The 12,449-nt window shown below is 35.5% G+C and overlaps 1 non-coding gene across 1 annotated transcript; it reads right to left on the bottom strand.

The window, feature by feature from the left end:
- Positions 1-1,013: 1,013 nt before the first annotated feature.
- LOC128287588 (small nucleolar RNA R71) lies at positions 1,014-1,120 on the bottom strand. Its single transcript, XR_008278288.1, has one exon. It is a non-coding gene; the product is annotated as a small nucleolar RNA R71 (small nucleolar RNA).
- Positions 1,121-12,449: the final 11,329 nt, after the last annotated feature.

Here is a 12,449-nt window from a genome sequence, read left to right on the forward strand (position 1 = left end):
GTGGATTTTTCCTTAGGTATTTTCTTAATTCAATCGATTTTCCCAAAAGAAATTCCCCAATTCTATTCTCTGTGAGTTCTTAGTTTAGATAATTAGTTAATTAAAACAAAACCTCTTTATTCCTAGGCTATATAATAAAAAGACAGTCATTACTAGTACTTTTAGTTCCTTTGGGTTCGATAATCCGGTCTTGCTAAAACTTTACTACTGTTCGATAGGTACACTTGCCTACATCGCGATAATAGTTAGTTTCAAGAATGATTAATTATAAATATTTAAAACCTATCACAAAATCATGCGATCAAGTTTTTGGCGCCGTTGCGAGGGAACTAAGATATTAGGAACACTCAATTTTTATTACTTTAGCTATTTATTTTTCTTGCAATTTAATTTAATTTAATTACTTATTTTTTCCTTCTCTTGGCAGGTTTTTATAGTTTATAACTAGAAGAAACCTGTTAGGACCACTACTTTTTGATGAAGAAATCGATCGCACAGTTCGTAGAAACCAAAGAGAAAAAAGGCGAAGCCTAAGATACACAGAGAACGAGCAAGAACACGATACTCAACCCCCAACCGAAAAGATGGATGAAAACCAAGACAACCAGCTACCTCCTGCAATTGCGGCTAATCAAAATCCTGCTCCACGCACTATGTATGGTTATGCTAAACCTTTTTTAACAGGAACTGAATCGAGCATAGTTAGACCTTCTGTAGTCGCAAATACTTTTGAACTAAAACCTAACACTATTCAAATGATACAGCAATTTGTTCAGTTTAATGGTTTGCAGGATGAGGATCCCAACGCTCATTTAGCCAACTTCTTAGAACTATGCGATACATTTAAAATTAATGGTGTTTCTGATGATGCCATTCATCTTCGGTTATTCCCTTTTTCGTTGAGGAACAAAGCTAAACAGTGGTTGAACTCATTACCACGAGGGTCAATCACTACTTGGGAAAAAATGACCGAAAAATTTCTATTAAAATATTTTTTGCTGGCTAAAACAGCTAAATTATGTAATGATATCTCTTCTTTTGTGCAGATGGATTTAGAAACACTCTACGATGCATGGGAGAGATACAAGGACCTTTTGAGAAGGTGCCCTCACCATGGGTTACCGTTTTGGCTTCAGTTTCAAACATTCCATAATGGCCAGAATCTTTCGACTCGCCAAATGGTTGACACAGCTGCTGGTAGAACCATCAATAATAAAACACCTGAAGATGCTTATGAGTTTATAGAAGAGATGTCACTGAATAACTATCAGTGGCAAGTCATGAGGAAAAAACCAACTAAAACAGTAGGCGTTTATAATGTCGATTCGATTACTATGCTATCAAACCAGGTAGAACTTCTAAATAAAAAGATTGATGGTTTTCTTAGTTCTTCACAAGTTCACCTAGTAATGAAGTGTGAAGCAAGTGGAGGTGGAACAAGCCATTCGAAATACCAACCTTATGGCCACAACATCGATAACGAGCAATTAAATTACATGGGTAATAATCCTCGACCTCAAAACAATCCATATAGTAACACTTATAATGCAGGTTGGAGGAACCACCCCAATTTCTCGTAGGGCAGTCAAGGAAATCAAAGACCACAACCACCTCCAGGCTACCAATAACCACCCTACCAATAGGAAAAGAAATCGAACCTTGAAGAGATGCTCAAAAAGTTTATCTCGGTGTCAGAACCCATTTCTAGAACACCGAGACAACACTTAAAAGTCAACAAGCGTCGATCCAAGGGCTCGAAACTTAGATAGGCCAGCTTTCCAAACTAATCTCTGAACGACCACAAGGGAGCTTGCCAAGTAATACTGAACCTAACCCAAGGGAACAACTCAACGTGATTAATGTTCAAAACGAATAAGGATTTGTTGAGCCTGAGCCAGAATTGAGGCAAAAAACTATGGTAAGCAAAGGTCAAGGTGAGGTAGATCATAATAAAAAACAAATCGGTGAATGTCGAATATAAACCTCGTGTGCCATACCCCAATGCGACAAGGAGAGATCGCTCAGATGAACAATTTGGTAAATTTTTTAAACTCTTAAAAAAAATACATATTAACTTACAGTTTATTAAAGCTCTATCACAGATGCCAAACGCAATGAAATTTTTAAAGAAGCTTTTAGCAAATAAGCGGAAGATGGATGAGGCATCGCATGTGGAGCTAAATGCAGTTTGCTCAGCTATTCTCCAGAATAAACTACCCAACAAACTTAAAGATCTAGGGAGTTATACAATTCCTTGCTTAATTGGTAGTTTAGATGTTAATAATGCATTAGCTGATTTGGGGGCTAGTATTAACATCATGCCTTGCGAAATGTTCAAACAATTAGGTCTCGAGAAACCCAAATGACTAGGATCAAGATTCAATTAGCGATAAAACTATAAGATTTCTAGGGTATTATTGAAGATGTGCTAGTTAAAATCGATAAATTTATATTTCCCGTTGACTTCATTGTTCTAGACATAGAGCAGGATAGCAACACTCCTTTAATTCTAGGAAGACCCTTTTAGCAACTGCTAAAACAATTACTGATGTTGGCATAGGTGAACTCACACTCCGTGTGGGAGACGAAACAATCACCTTTCAAGCTCGCAATTTTGGCAACACAATGGAAATTGAAGGTGATCGTCTAAACCATTCTACTAAAACTAACAATATGGTGGAACCTTCTTTGCAGGAAATGAGTCTGAAGAAAGTACATGAACCATTCTCAAGCAATAGTAAAGGACCCATTCATGATGATCGAAGGCTACAAATTGAAGAGCTAAATGAATGGCAGACGCATAAACTGAGAACACCTGACAAAATGAATCTACAGATAGAGTCTTATTAGATGCCACAGATCCCCACATTGTCACTACCACATCGAATGAAGAAATCCCTCTTACGGTACTCAGCATTTTTCCATTCAAAATGGTCGAGATGAGTCATCCCAAGTTCGACACTTTTAAGGTAAACAACACCCGTTTAAAACCTTATTTTGATGAGATTAATAGCGGGAATGAGGAGTATAAACTCCTCAAACCACCATGATCATTCAATGGAGAGGTAAGTTGAGCTTAGACTATAAATAAGCACTTCTCGGGAGGCAACCGAAGCACTAACTGTATTAACTTCTTTAAAATTTAGTGTTCAACATCTAAATTACTAACGGAGTGCTTGAATACATGTTTTCCACAGGGACACGGCCAAGAGGACGGGTGTGCTTAGGGTCGTGTGAAAATAGGACAACAATTTTTCCCAAACACAGGCTACAATAAAATGCCACGGCCGTGCGACATAGCCGTGGTCGAACCTATTAAAACAGCTTACGACACGCTCGTGTCTAGCACCCGTGGTCAAACCTGCTAGATTGACATGGGTGTGGGAGAAGTGAACAACGTCAGACACGACCGTGCGACACGGCCGAGTGCACCCACACGTCCAAGGAACACGAGTATGTTAAAATTCTTACTCATTATATGATTTCTCTACTTTATTTGATTAGTTAGAAGTAAATATTCATGATTAGAACACTATATATACTCATGCCTTTAGTGTTAACATTTTTTATCCATCACACATGTTGCATTCCATGAAATTCGTTGCCATTTTTATGCCATACAATTGATTGCTTTGATTAACTTGTTAGTCTTAGTAGTTGTTGAAATTATGATTGTTATTTACAAATTATCATCATTTTATTTTGATCATTTTTCAAAATGAATTAATGGTTTTTGATCGCAGGTACCATGTCGTCTTCACAAGGAAAGAAAATTGTCGTACCTGCTTCGAAGAAGAGGAAAGGAGCGTCATTTTCCACGGTTCCAACCACGAAAATTCGTCACCCTCCCTGCAGTTCCCTCGAGGGCCCCAAGAAGAGCTTTTCCAAATACTTCGGGCCCGACCTTTAATTATGGGCCGCTGCATCGACTGGGCTGCCTAGAACAAATTTAGTTGGCTAATGCGATTCGGGCCCTCCTAACCACCGACCCTTGGGAGCTGTTCTTTGAGATCATCGAACCAACATTCCTTGAGCTCACGATAGAACTATGCTCAATGTTCCATCTTCAGATCGTAATGACGAATTACGATGATCCCAGCACGGCCCAGTTTCGCCTAGGCGGGTTAGTCTGCCAGATAAGCGTCCCAGAGTTTGGTGCTGCACTGGGCTTATATACGGAGGAGTTCAAAGAGGAGAATAAACTACATGCTCTCACTATCCACATACATTTCTCTCCCTCGAAGTGCTGGCACACTTTGGCCCCCGGCGCAGCATCCTACAATCCTAGCAGCTCCAAGGCATCAGTTCTCCCACCATCCCTGAGGTACCTACATGTCATTTTGGCTCACACGATTACAGGGAGGCGAGAGAGCACTAGCATCGTCAACACTCACGATGCCTACTTCTTATGGTGTATGTCGCACAGGCATGTCATAAACCTTGCCTATTTCATCGCCCTCGCGATTCAGCACCAGACGGAGTGGCATAGGAAGGGGGTCATCTCCATTGGCCCCTATGTTACTCGGTTGGCTCAACACTTCGGGCTCCTCAGCACCGCGCTCAAATGCAAACATACAAATTTACCTAAACATATACATATACTTGACCACATTTCATTCATAAACATCTAGTTCATTTCCATCTCAAAACATAACATAACTTGACCTATATGACTTCAACCTAAACTTACCATTTGAGCCATACCATTCATGCATCATATGTACCAAATTGACACAATTCAACCATCATCAAAATGGTATCAAAACAACCAAATCATACATACCAAAATCAACATCTAGGCATTCAACTAAACATCAAACACAAGTTCACCTATACATGCCATTATAACCTTGGCCAAAACATCAAAAAATGTCGATATAAATATTGAATAGTGTGATAGATCTTCGACGAGCTTCCAAATCTATTGAGCTTTCGATTATCTATAAAACATAGGAAAGAAAACTACGTAAGCACATAATGCTTAGTAAGTTCGTAAAACTTGAACATAACTTACCATTTCAATACATAACATTAAGAATAAGCATAACATTATCCAACCAAAAGCTTGGTACAAGCCTAAGCACCATCAACATAACATGTCAGTGCATTCAAACATAATTCATTTGAACTCATCATTTTCATGAACATAAGTATACACTTCCATTGAAGCTTACCATTTCAATCCTTTTCATAATACATGGTTTAGTTCATTTGAACACTTACCGTTCCTTTCCTTTGCATGCCCATTTAACCATTTAGAATATCATCGGATACTCAGGAAATCTCACATGAAGTGCGCTAAACATATAACCGTAACCTTTCCTTTGTATCATTGCTCACATGAGCTGTGAAATGGGCCTGCTCACACGAGCTATGGGTCAAAATGTAAGCTACATGATGTTGCTCACACGAGCTGTGGATTATCCACAACAAATGCAGGACCTCATCCACCGGTAGGACAATCAAGACCAACACCCGAAACATGAAAACCTTAATGACATGTCATTTGTATCCTATGAATTCCTAAGGTTGAAATGGGGCTCAATAATTGTCATGGCATTGTTGGATATTCATCATTCAATTACATGGAAAATAACACATTAACATAGAGATCAATATATTATTCAAACGATATTTAATCATACAAACTTACCTCGATGACAAAGATGTAGAAACGAGATCAACTAATTCGAGGCTTTAACTTTTCCTCAATCTAAAGCCATGATCTATATTACTATTTTGCACTTAATATTTTAACTTTTTTACAAATTATTCCTTAAGCTCATAAATTGAAATCTAAGCATTTTCATCCTTTTCCCAAGCTAGTCGATTTCTATAAGGACCTTTAACTAATAGAGCTATACTTTTGTACTTTTTAAGATTTAGACCTTTTCGCATAATTAAGCATGCAAACATCAAAATTTCATAACAAAATTTTTATACAACCTTTTTAACATTCCATAAAAATTAAATTAATAATAAAATATTAATTTACTCGTCAGATTTGTGGTCTGGAAACCATTATTCTAATTTCACTAAAAACAAGTTGTTACAAGGTAAAATGACCAAGAGATCTTTTAATACAAAAGGTATAAGGGTCACTCAACTCTTAGAACTTGGGAACACTAATGTATGCAATCCCATGAATGTTATTGTGAGAGGAGGTTATGATTATTACATAACCTTCATAGACAATTTTTTTAAGTATGAGTATGTATACCTAATGCACACAGAAGTGAATTTCAAGAGTTTCGTGCGAAAGTGGAGAAACAGTTAGGTTTACCCATTAAGACGCTTTCGTCTGATTAAGGTGGAAAATATTTATCATATCAGTTTTTAGGATAGCTCATAGAGAATGAGCTTATATCCTAGTTCACCACATCGAGTACTGATCTGTCATAATTTAATACATCAAAGTAGGCTCTCTATTACATTTAAAGAACTTATTCTCGAGCAATTTAGATGTCTTTTTGTTACTTTTGTCGATTTTTAGTTTTATCTTTAATAAAAAAATTTATTATTTTTAATCCATTTTTGAAACTAAAATTGGTCAACCGTGTCATGGGGAATGTAACAAGTTGATTAAGAGTTGTAGGGAGTTGACGGTAGCTCGAACATGAAGAAAACATCAACCAGAAGGGGGTATTATGGTATCGAAGCATGGAAGCTGTGATTCCCTTGACAATGCTGAAATGAAGAGAATCGAGGCTAGCTACAGTGATATCGTGATATCGAGTGATGGATATAGCGATACCGAGACATCCTAAGACCATCCATTTCAAGACTATTGTGAGTATCGTGATACTGCTACTTGACAGGCAAAAAAACTGCAAAGGCACTTTTATGTCCAACAAACTTAAGTTTATTTTTCATTTAAGAGCATAAAGGTCATTATTTGGTTAAATTGTAGTAAGCTATAAATACCACTTTATAAGCCTTTGAATTCAAATTTTTGGTGGCTAAATACTCTTATTAGGTTTTCATAGTTTAGGGTTAGGTTTTTCTTTTCTTTTCTTTTTTTAGTTCAGGTTCCCTCTTTTCTTTTAGGTTAGATTTTAGTGTTGTTTTTTCTCTCCCTTATTGTCAAAGATTTTGAAAATAAGGATGAAAAAGCTTTTGAAGTACAATGGATCTTCATCAATTGAATAAGCATTTTCTTAAACCCTTTACTTTCATTTTATGCTTACAATATGTTTGATGAAATGATTGTTTGAAAATTGAGTTTGAGTATGTGCTAAATTTGTTCATGGTTGTTTGATTGGTTATGTGTTAGTTTAATTTAATGTTTATGCTTTATTAATTGTTGCTTCTATCATAGGAAGTCTCATGTATGCCATGCTATGTTATGTATACATCCAGATATCTCTTTCATAGTAGGGTTGGTGAGTCAATATCAAGTGAATCCCTGTCCAAGCACTAGCAAGTAGTTAAGCATATAATAAAGTATTTACGGGGAACTACGGGTTATATGTTGTTGTATTTCGGAGGATATTTTACTCCTATCGGATATACCAATTCAAACTTTCAAAGGTGTTGGGATTTAAGAAAATCAACCTCAAGCTGTGTCTTTATCCTACATGGTGGGTCCATAGTGTGAATAAGTGTCAAGTAGGGTTGCACTACTAACTTTTCAATGGTGGCTGAATATGAGGTATGCAAAAGCTATTACAATATAACAACACAGATATAGCTAAACACCAAATAAACTACATGAGAACAAAAACTCATTGATAGAAAGTATCATAAGGGAGACAGTAATGATTGATGAATTAGTGGATGTTGTCAAAGATAGCATCTGAGGATTTGTTTACTAAGACTATACTAGTTTGAGAATTTTGAAAAACTGAAACACCTTACACCTGGTCCGATCGTTGAGCCCAAGTGACAAGACGCTACACTACTATCTCAACATCACACATTACATATTATAATGTGAACATTGTCAAATTTTGAACATTTATAGAGATTCTAAGTTAAGAATACCCTAGGCAACATGAAATCATGCTAAACATACATCAAATGTGTAACAGCCCGTTTTTAGTCAAATAGAAACAATAGTTTTAAGACCACAAATCTAAAATCAAAATATTTATTTTATTATTATTTTACTGTTTACAGCATGATTGAGTGATTGTGTGAAAATTTTATTAAGAAATTTTATTGTTTGAATGGTCAATTTGAGAAAAGGACTAAATCGCGTAAAGCGTAAAACTTGAGTTCTAATAGCTAAAGGAGTCTAATAGGTATATAACCTTAAAGTTAAGGTCCTTATGTTGTAATTAAACCATTTTATTTGTGAGTGGACATATATGAACATATATTACGGTGTTTTGAATGGTTTATTAGTAAGGGTATAATTGTAATTTGGTAAATTAAGTTAAAATAAATAAAACAAAATGAAACCATTACCTAATATCATCATCTTCAACCGATTTTAAAGAGAAGAAAGCCATTCTTTTAGGTTTTCCATTCGACCATGGTTCAATAGCTCATTAAGGTGTGAAGTCTATCCTGTTTTTAATGATTTTTATGTTTTTGAGATCGTTGCAACTTAGTCTAGCGAGCCTAAGGACTAATTTGCAAAAATATTAAAGATTTTGAATGATGCCATTGATGAATAGGTATGATTTTTGAAGTTTCTTTATAGGTTATGAATGTTTGTTGATACATATACAAGTTTTGTTAAGTGATTTTGAGTAAAAATGCAAAATAGGGATTTATTTGTGAAAATGTGTGGTTAAATGTGTCAAAAGTTGATAAATATGGGCTGTTAGGGGTATAATGGTAATTTGGCTAAGCATGGGTGTTTTGAAATTTCCATGAATTTTTGATTTTGTATAATAAGGACTAATTGTTAAAAATGTGAAAGTTTAGGGGCTAATGTGTAAAATAGCTCAAATGTATATTTTGGATTGAATTGAATAAATAGATGATTAAATAAGTTAATTTTGAATATATTTAGATTAAGAAAGGAGAAATACGGGCTTAGATCGGGGAAAGAACAAAGTTACAAAATAGTTGACTCGTTTTGTCGTTTTAGCATTCGAGGTAAGTTCGTATGTGATAGATTTTATTATAAATGTATTTTAAATGCTTTGATATTGTATAAATTGTGAATACGATACTTTGGATAAGTTCGACAATGACTCGATGGTAATTCGGCGTTCGAAATCCTAGTTAAACCTTAGGAATAGTTTAGGATTGTAGTAACATGTCATTAGGGGATACATTGAGTTGGCTTCGGGCCATGATATTAGCACTTCAGGTGTGAGTTATATCGATTTGGCTTCGGGCCATGATATAAGCATTTCAGACATAAGTTACCTTGATTTGGCTTCGGGGCATGGTATAGGTACTTAGTTTGTGAGACTCTTGAGTATCCGACCTCTATTCGGTAAACGATAGATGTGGATGAGTATGAGATAGATGCTAGATGATACAGGTACGTACATGGATTATATAAGTTTCAAATCGAGGAAACTTGTGAAGGAAGTGTATACTCTCATAATTGAGTATTTGAAAGGTTTGTTCATTAATGTAAGCTATATGTTTGTATATTCAAATTATTGAATTATATTTGTGAGATTGAATTGAGTTTATTTCATACGAGCTTACTAAGCTTTATAGCTTACTTAGTTTATTTTTCCCTTGTTTTATAGTGTAATCAAAGTAGCTCGGATTTAGGGATCGTCGAAGATCGCTTCACACTATCTACCTATCTCTTGGTACCTATGAACTTTGGAATTTTAAGTATATGGCATGTATAGGGACTTTGAGTTATTTTGGTATTGTAGCATGATTTTGGCCATTTGTGTTGGCTTGTAAATATTAAATGTTTGGTTGTATGTTAGCCATGTAAGTTGGCTTATTTTGGCAATTATGTGATGTATATATATATGTGTTAATGCCTCTTAGTGATGTGGTCCATGTTTGCTTGAAAATGACTTGTTTAATGCAACTCTTAAGGTAGCTAATAGTTGATGAATTGAAAATGTTATGCTTGTAAATTGGTGCAAAATGATGTATGTTTGGTAAAGGTTTAGTTAGTTGATTTGTATATGTGTTTTTGGTATGTTTTGAATAAGTAAAACATGATTTACAAGCATATTGGTTGTTGGTATTAGAAATGGAATGATTTAGTCTTGATCATGGATAAGTTAGATATTCATTTATGCTATGAATTGTTATCAATTGGGTTGTGTAGGTACATGCAAATTTTGGGTGGCAAATTGGCTTGGTAAATAGCCTATTTTGTCCACACAGGCAAAGACACGGGCGTGTGTCTCAGCCGTGTGTGACACACGGTCAAGTACACGACCGTGTGTCCCTTGGTGTTGAAATTAAACTCAAGTCAGTATGCTTCACACGGCCTCACACACGGGCGTGTGACTTGGCCATGTAGCATAAGTCAGTACACCGTACAGGTTTGGAACGGCTTAGCACACGGCTTGGCACACAGGTGTGTATGGCTATTTTTAGGGCACACAAGCTAGCCATATGGGCGTATGTGTTGGCAGTGTGACCCAAGTCAGAGAGTTACATGGGGTTGGACATGGCCTGGGACACAGCCATGTGCTCCCATTTCAAATCTCCATACAACCTGTGACACGGGCATGTCTGGTGGCCATGTGAGACACACAGCCTGGCCACACGGGTGTGTGTCCCCTGTTTTGAGAAAAGTTTTCATATTTTTGTGAAAGTTTCTTAAGTTATTGGTTTAGTTCTGAACCACTCCCAAAGCATGTTTAGGTCCTAGTAGGCTTGTACTAAGGACAAATTGATTGAGACTGAATGATGATTGTATGAATTGATTAAATGTATGTGAAAAGTATATATAAATGTGTTGTAAGTCTGGTAATGCTCTGTAACCCTATTTCGGAGTCGAATACGGGTGAAGGGCCTTACAAAATGAGCTTGTAACGTAATAGAGGCATGCTTTAAGACCACTTAACAAAAATTCAAAATAAATCACTTAAGTATCGATACTCATTCAATGGTATTGATACTCCTCATAGATGGTATTGATACTGCTTAAAGAATCGGTAACAAAATAGCATACTATTTCTCTACAAAAATTAAAACCAACAAACTATCTATACTTTATTGAAAAGTGTAACAGCCCGATTTAGACCCTAGTCAGAACAGTGGTTCTGGGACCACAAATTTGAGGTCAAAAAATTATTTTATTATTATTTTTGGTACCTATAATATGTGAATTGATATGTGTGGAAGTTTCGTGTGGAAATTTTAACGTTTGTGTGCTTAATTTGTAAAAAGGACTAATCGCGTAAAAGATAAAAATGGCTAGCTATTAGTTAAAAGTACTTAAGTGTTATGTCTTATTAAAGGAGAGGTTCTTATGATGCAATTAGACCATAACTAAGTTTAATGCACATTAATGACCATTCATGAAGTGATAGTTATTTGGTTTAATAAAGGTTATAATTGGAAATTATTATTAATATGTGTTATAATAAAAGAAAATATGTTAATGGATGATTTATTCATCCTTGTTAGCCGAAAATATAAAAGGAAAAGAAAAGAAAGCTTAAACTAGGGTTCGACCAAGTAGATTGGTGATTAAGGTATGTTTTGAGCTCGGTTTTTTATGATTTTTATGTTTTTGTGATTGTTTCTTTCTATTCTATCAAGCCCATGTCTCAATTTTTTATTTCGTTGATGATTTTGAAATGTGCCATTGATGAAGCTATGAATTTTGTGAAGCTAGTTGTTGATAAATGGAAGATATGTTTTGGGTTAACATGTTTTGTCTTTGGATTTTTGATGAATCTGAGTAAAATGGGCTAAATTGTGAAAATTGTAAATTTAAGGACCAAAATGTGAAATAAATGAAATGTGTGGTCTAGTATGAGTACTAGGAGAATTCGACCAAGCATGAGTATATGCATATTATATGCATTTTGTGATTTTGTGAATTAGGGACTAAAGTGTCAAAATGTGAAAATGAGAGGGCTAAATTGTAAAATGCCCTAAACGTATGATTATGGATTGAATCGAATGACTTGGTGAATAAAAGGGTTAATTTTGAATACATATAGATCAAGAAAAGAGGAATTCAGATTTAGACCGAAGAAAGTCAAAGATAATCGAGTAGACGATTCAAATCGACAATTTCGAGTACGAGGTAAGTTCGTACGTGAAACTTGATATTGCGAGTATGTTTAGATGCCTTGATTATACATAGATTGTGTATATATATATATATATTTGGTTTGGATGAATAAGATGATAAATCAATGGTATTTGGCACTAAATATGCGATTTAAGCTAGCTCTGGCTATAGGAGGCACTAAGTGTGCGATACCGATATAGCTTCGGTTAATTGAGATGACATTAAGTGTGCAGAATTATCATAGCTTCAGCTAATCTTTAAAGCACTAAGTGTGCAGATGTTTAAAACATTATGTAACGCCCCAAAATTTAGGGTC

This window comes from Gossypium arboreum, chromosome 13 (assembly GCF_025698485.1).
Source record: "Gossypium arboreum isolate Shixiya-1 chromosome 13, ASM2569848v2, whole genome shotgun sequence".
NCBI lineage: Eukaryota > Viridiplantae > Streptophyta > Magnoliopsida > Malvales > Malvaceae > Gossypium > Gossypium arboreum.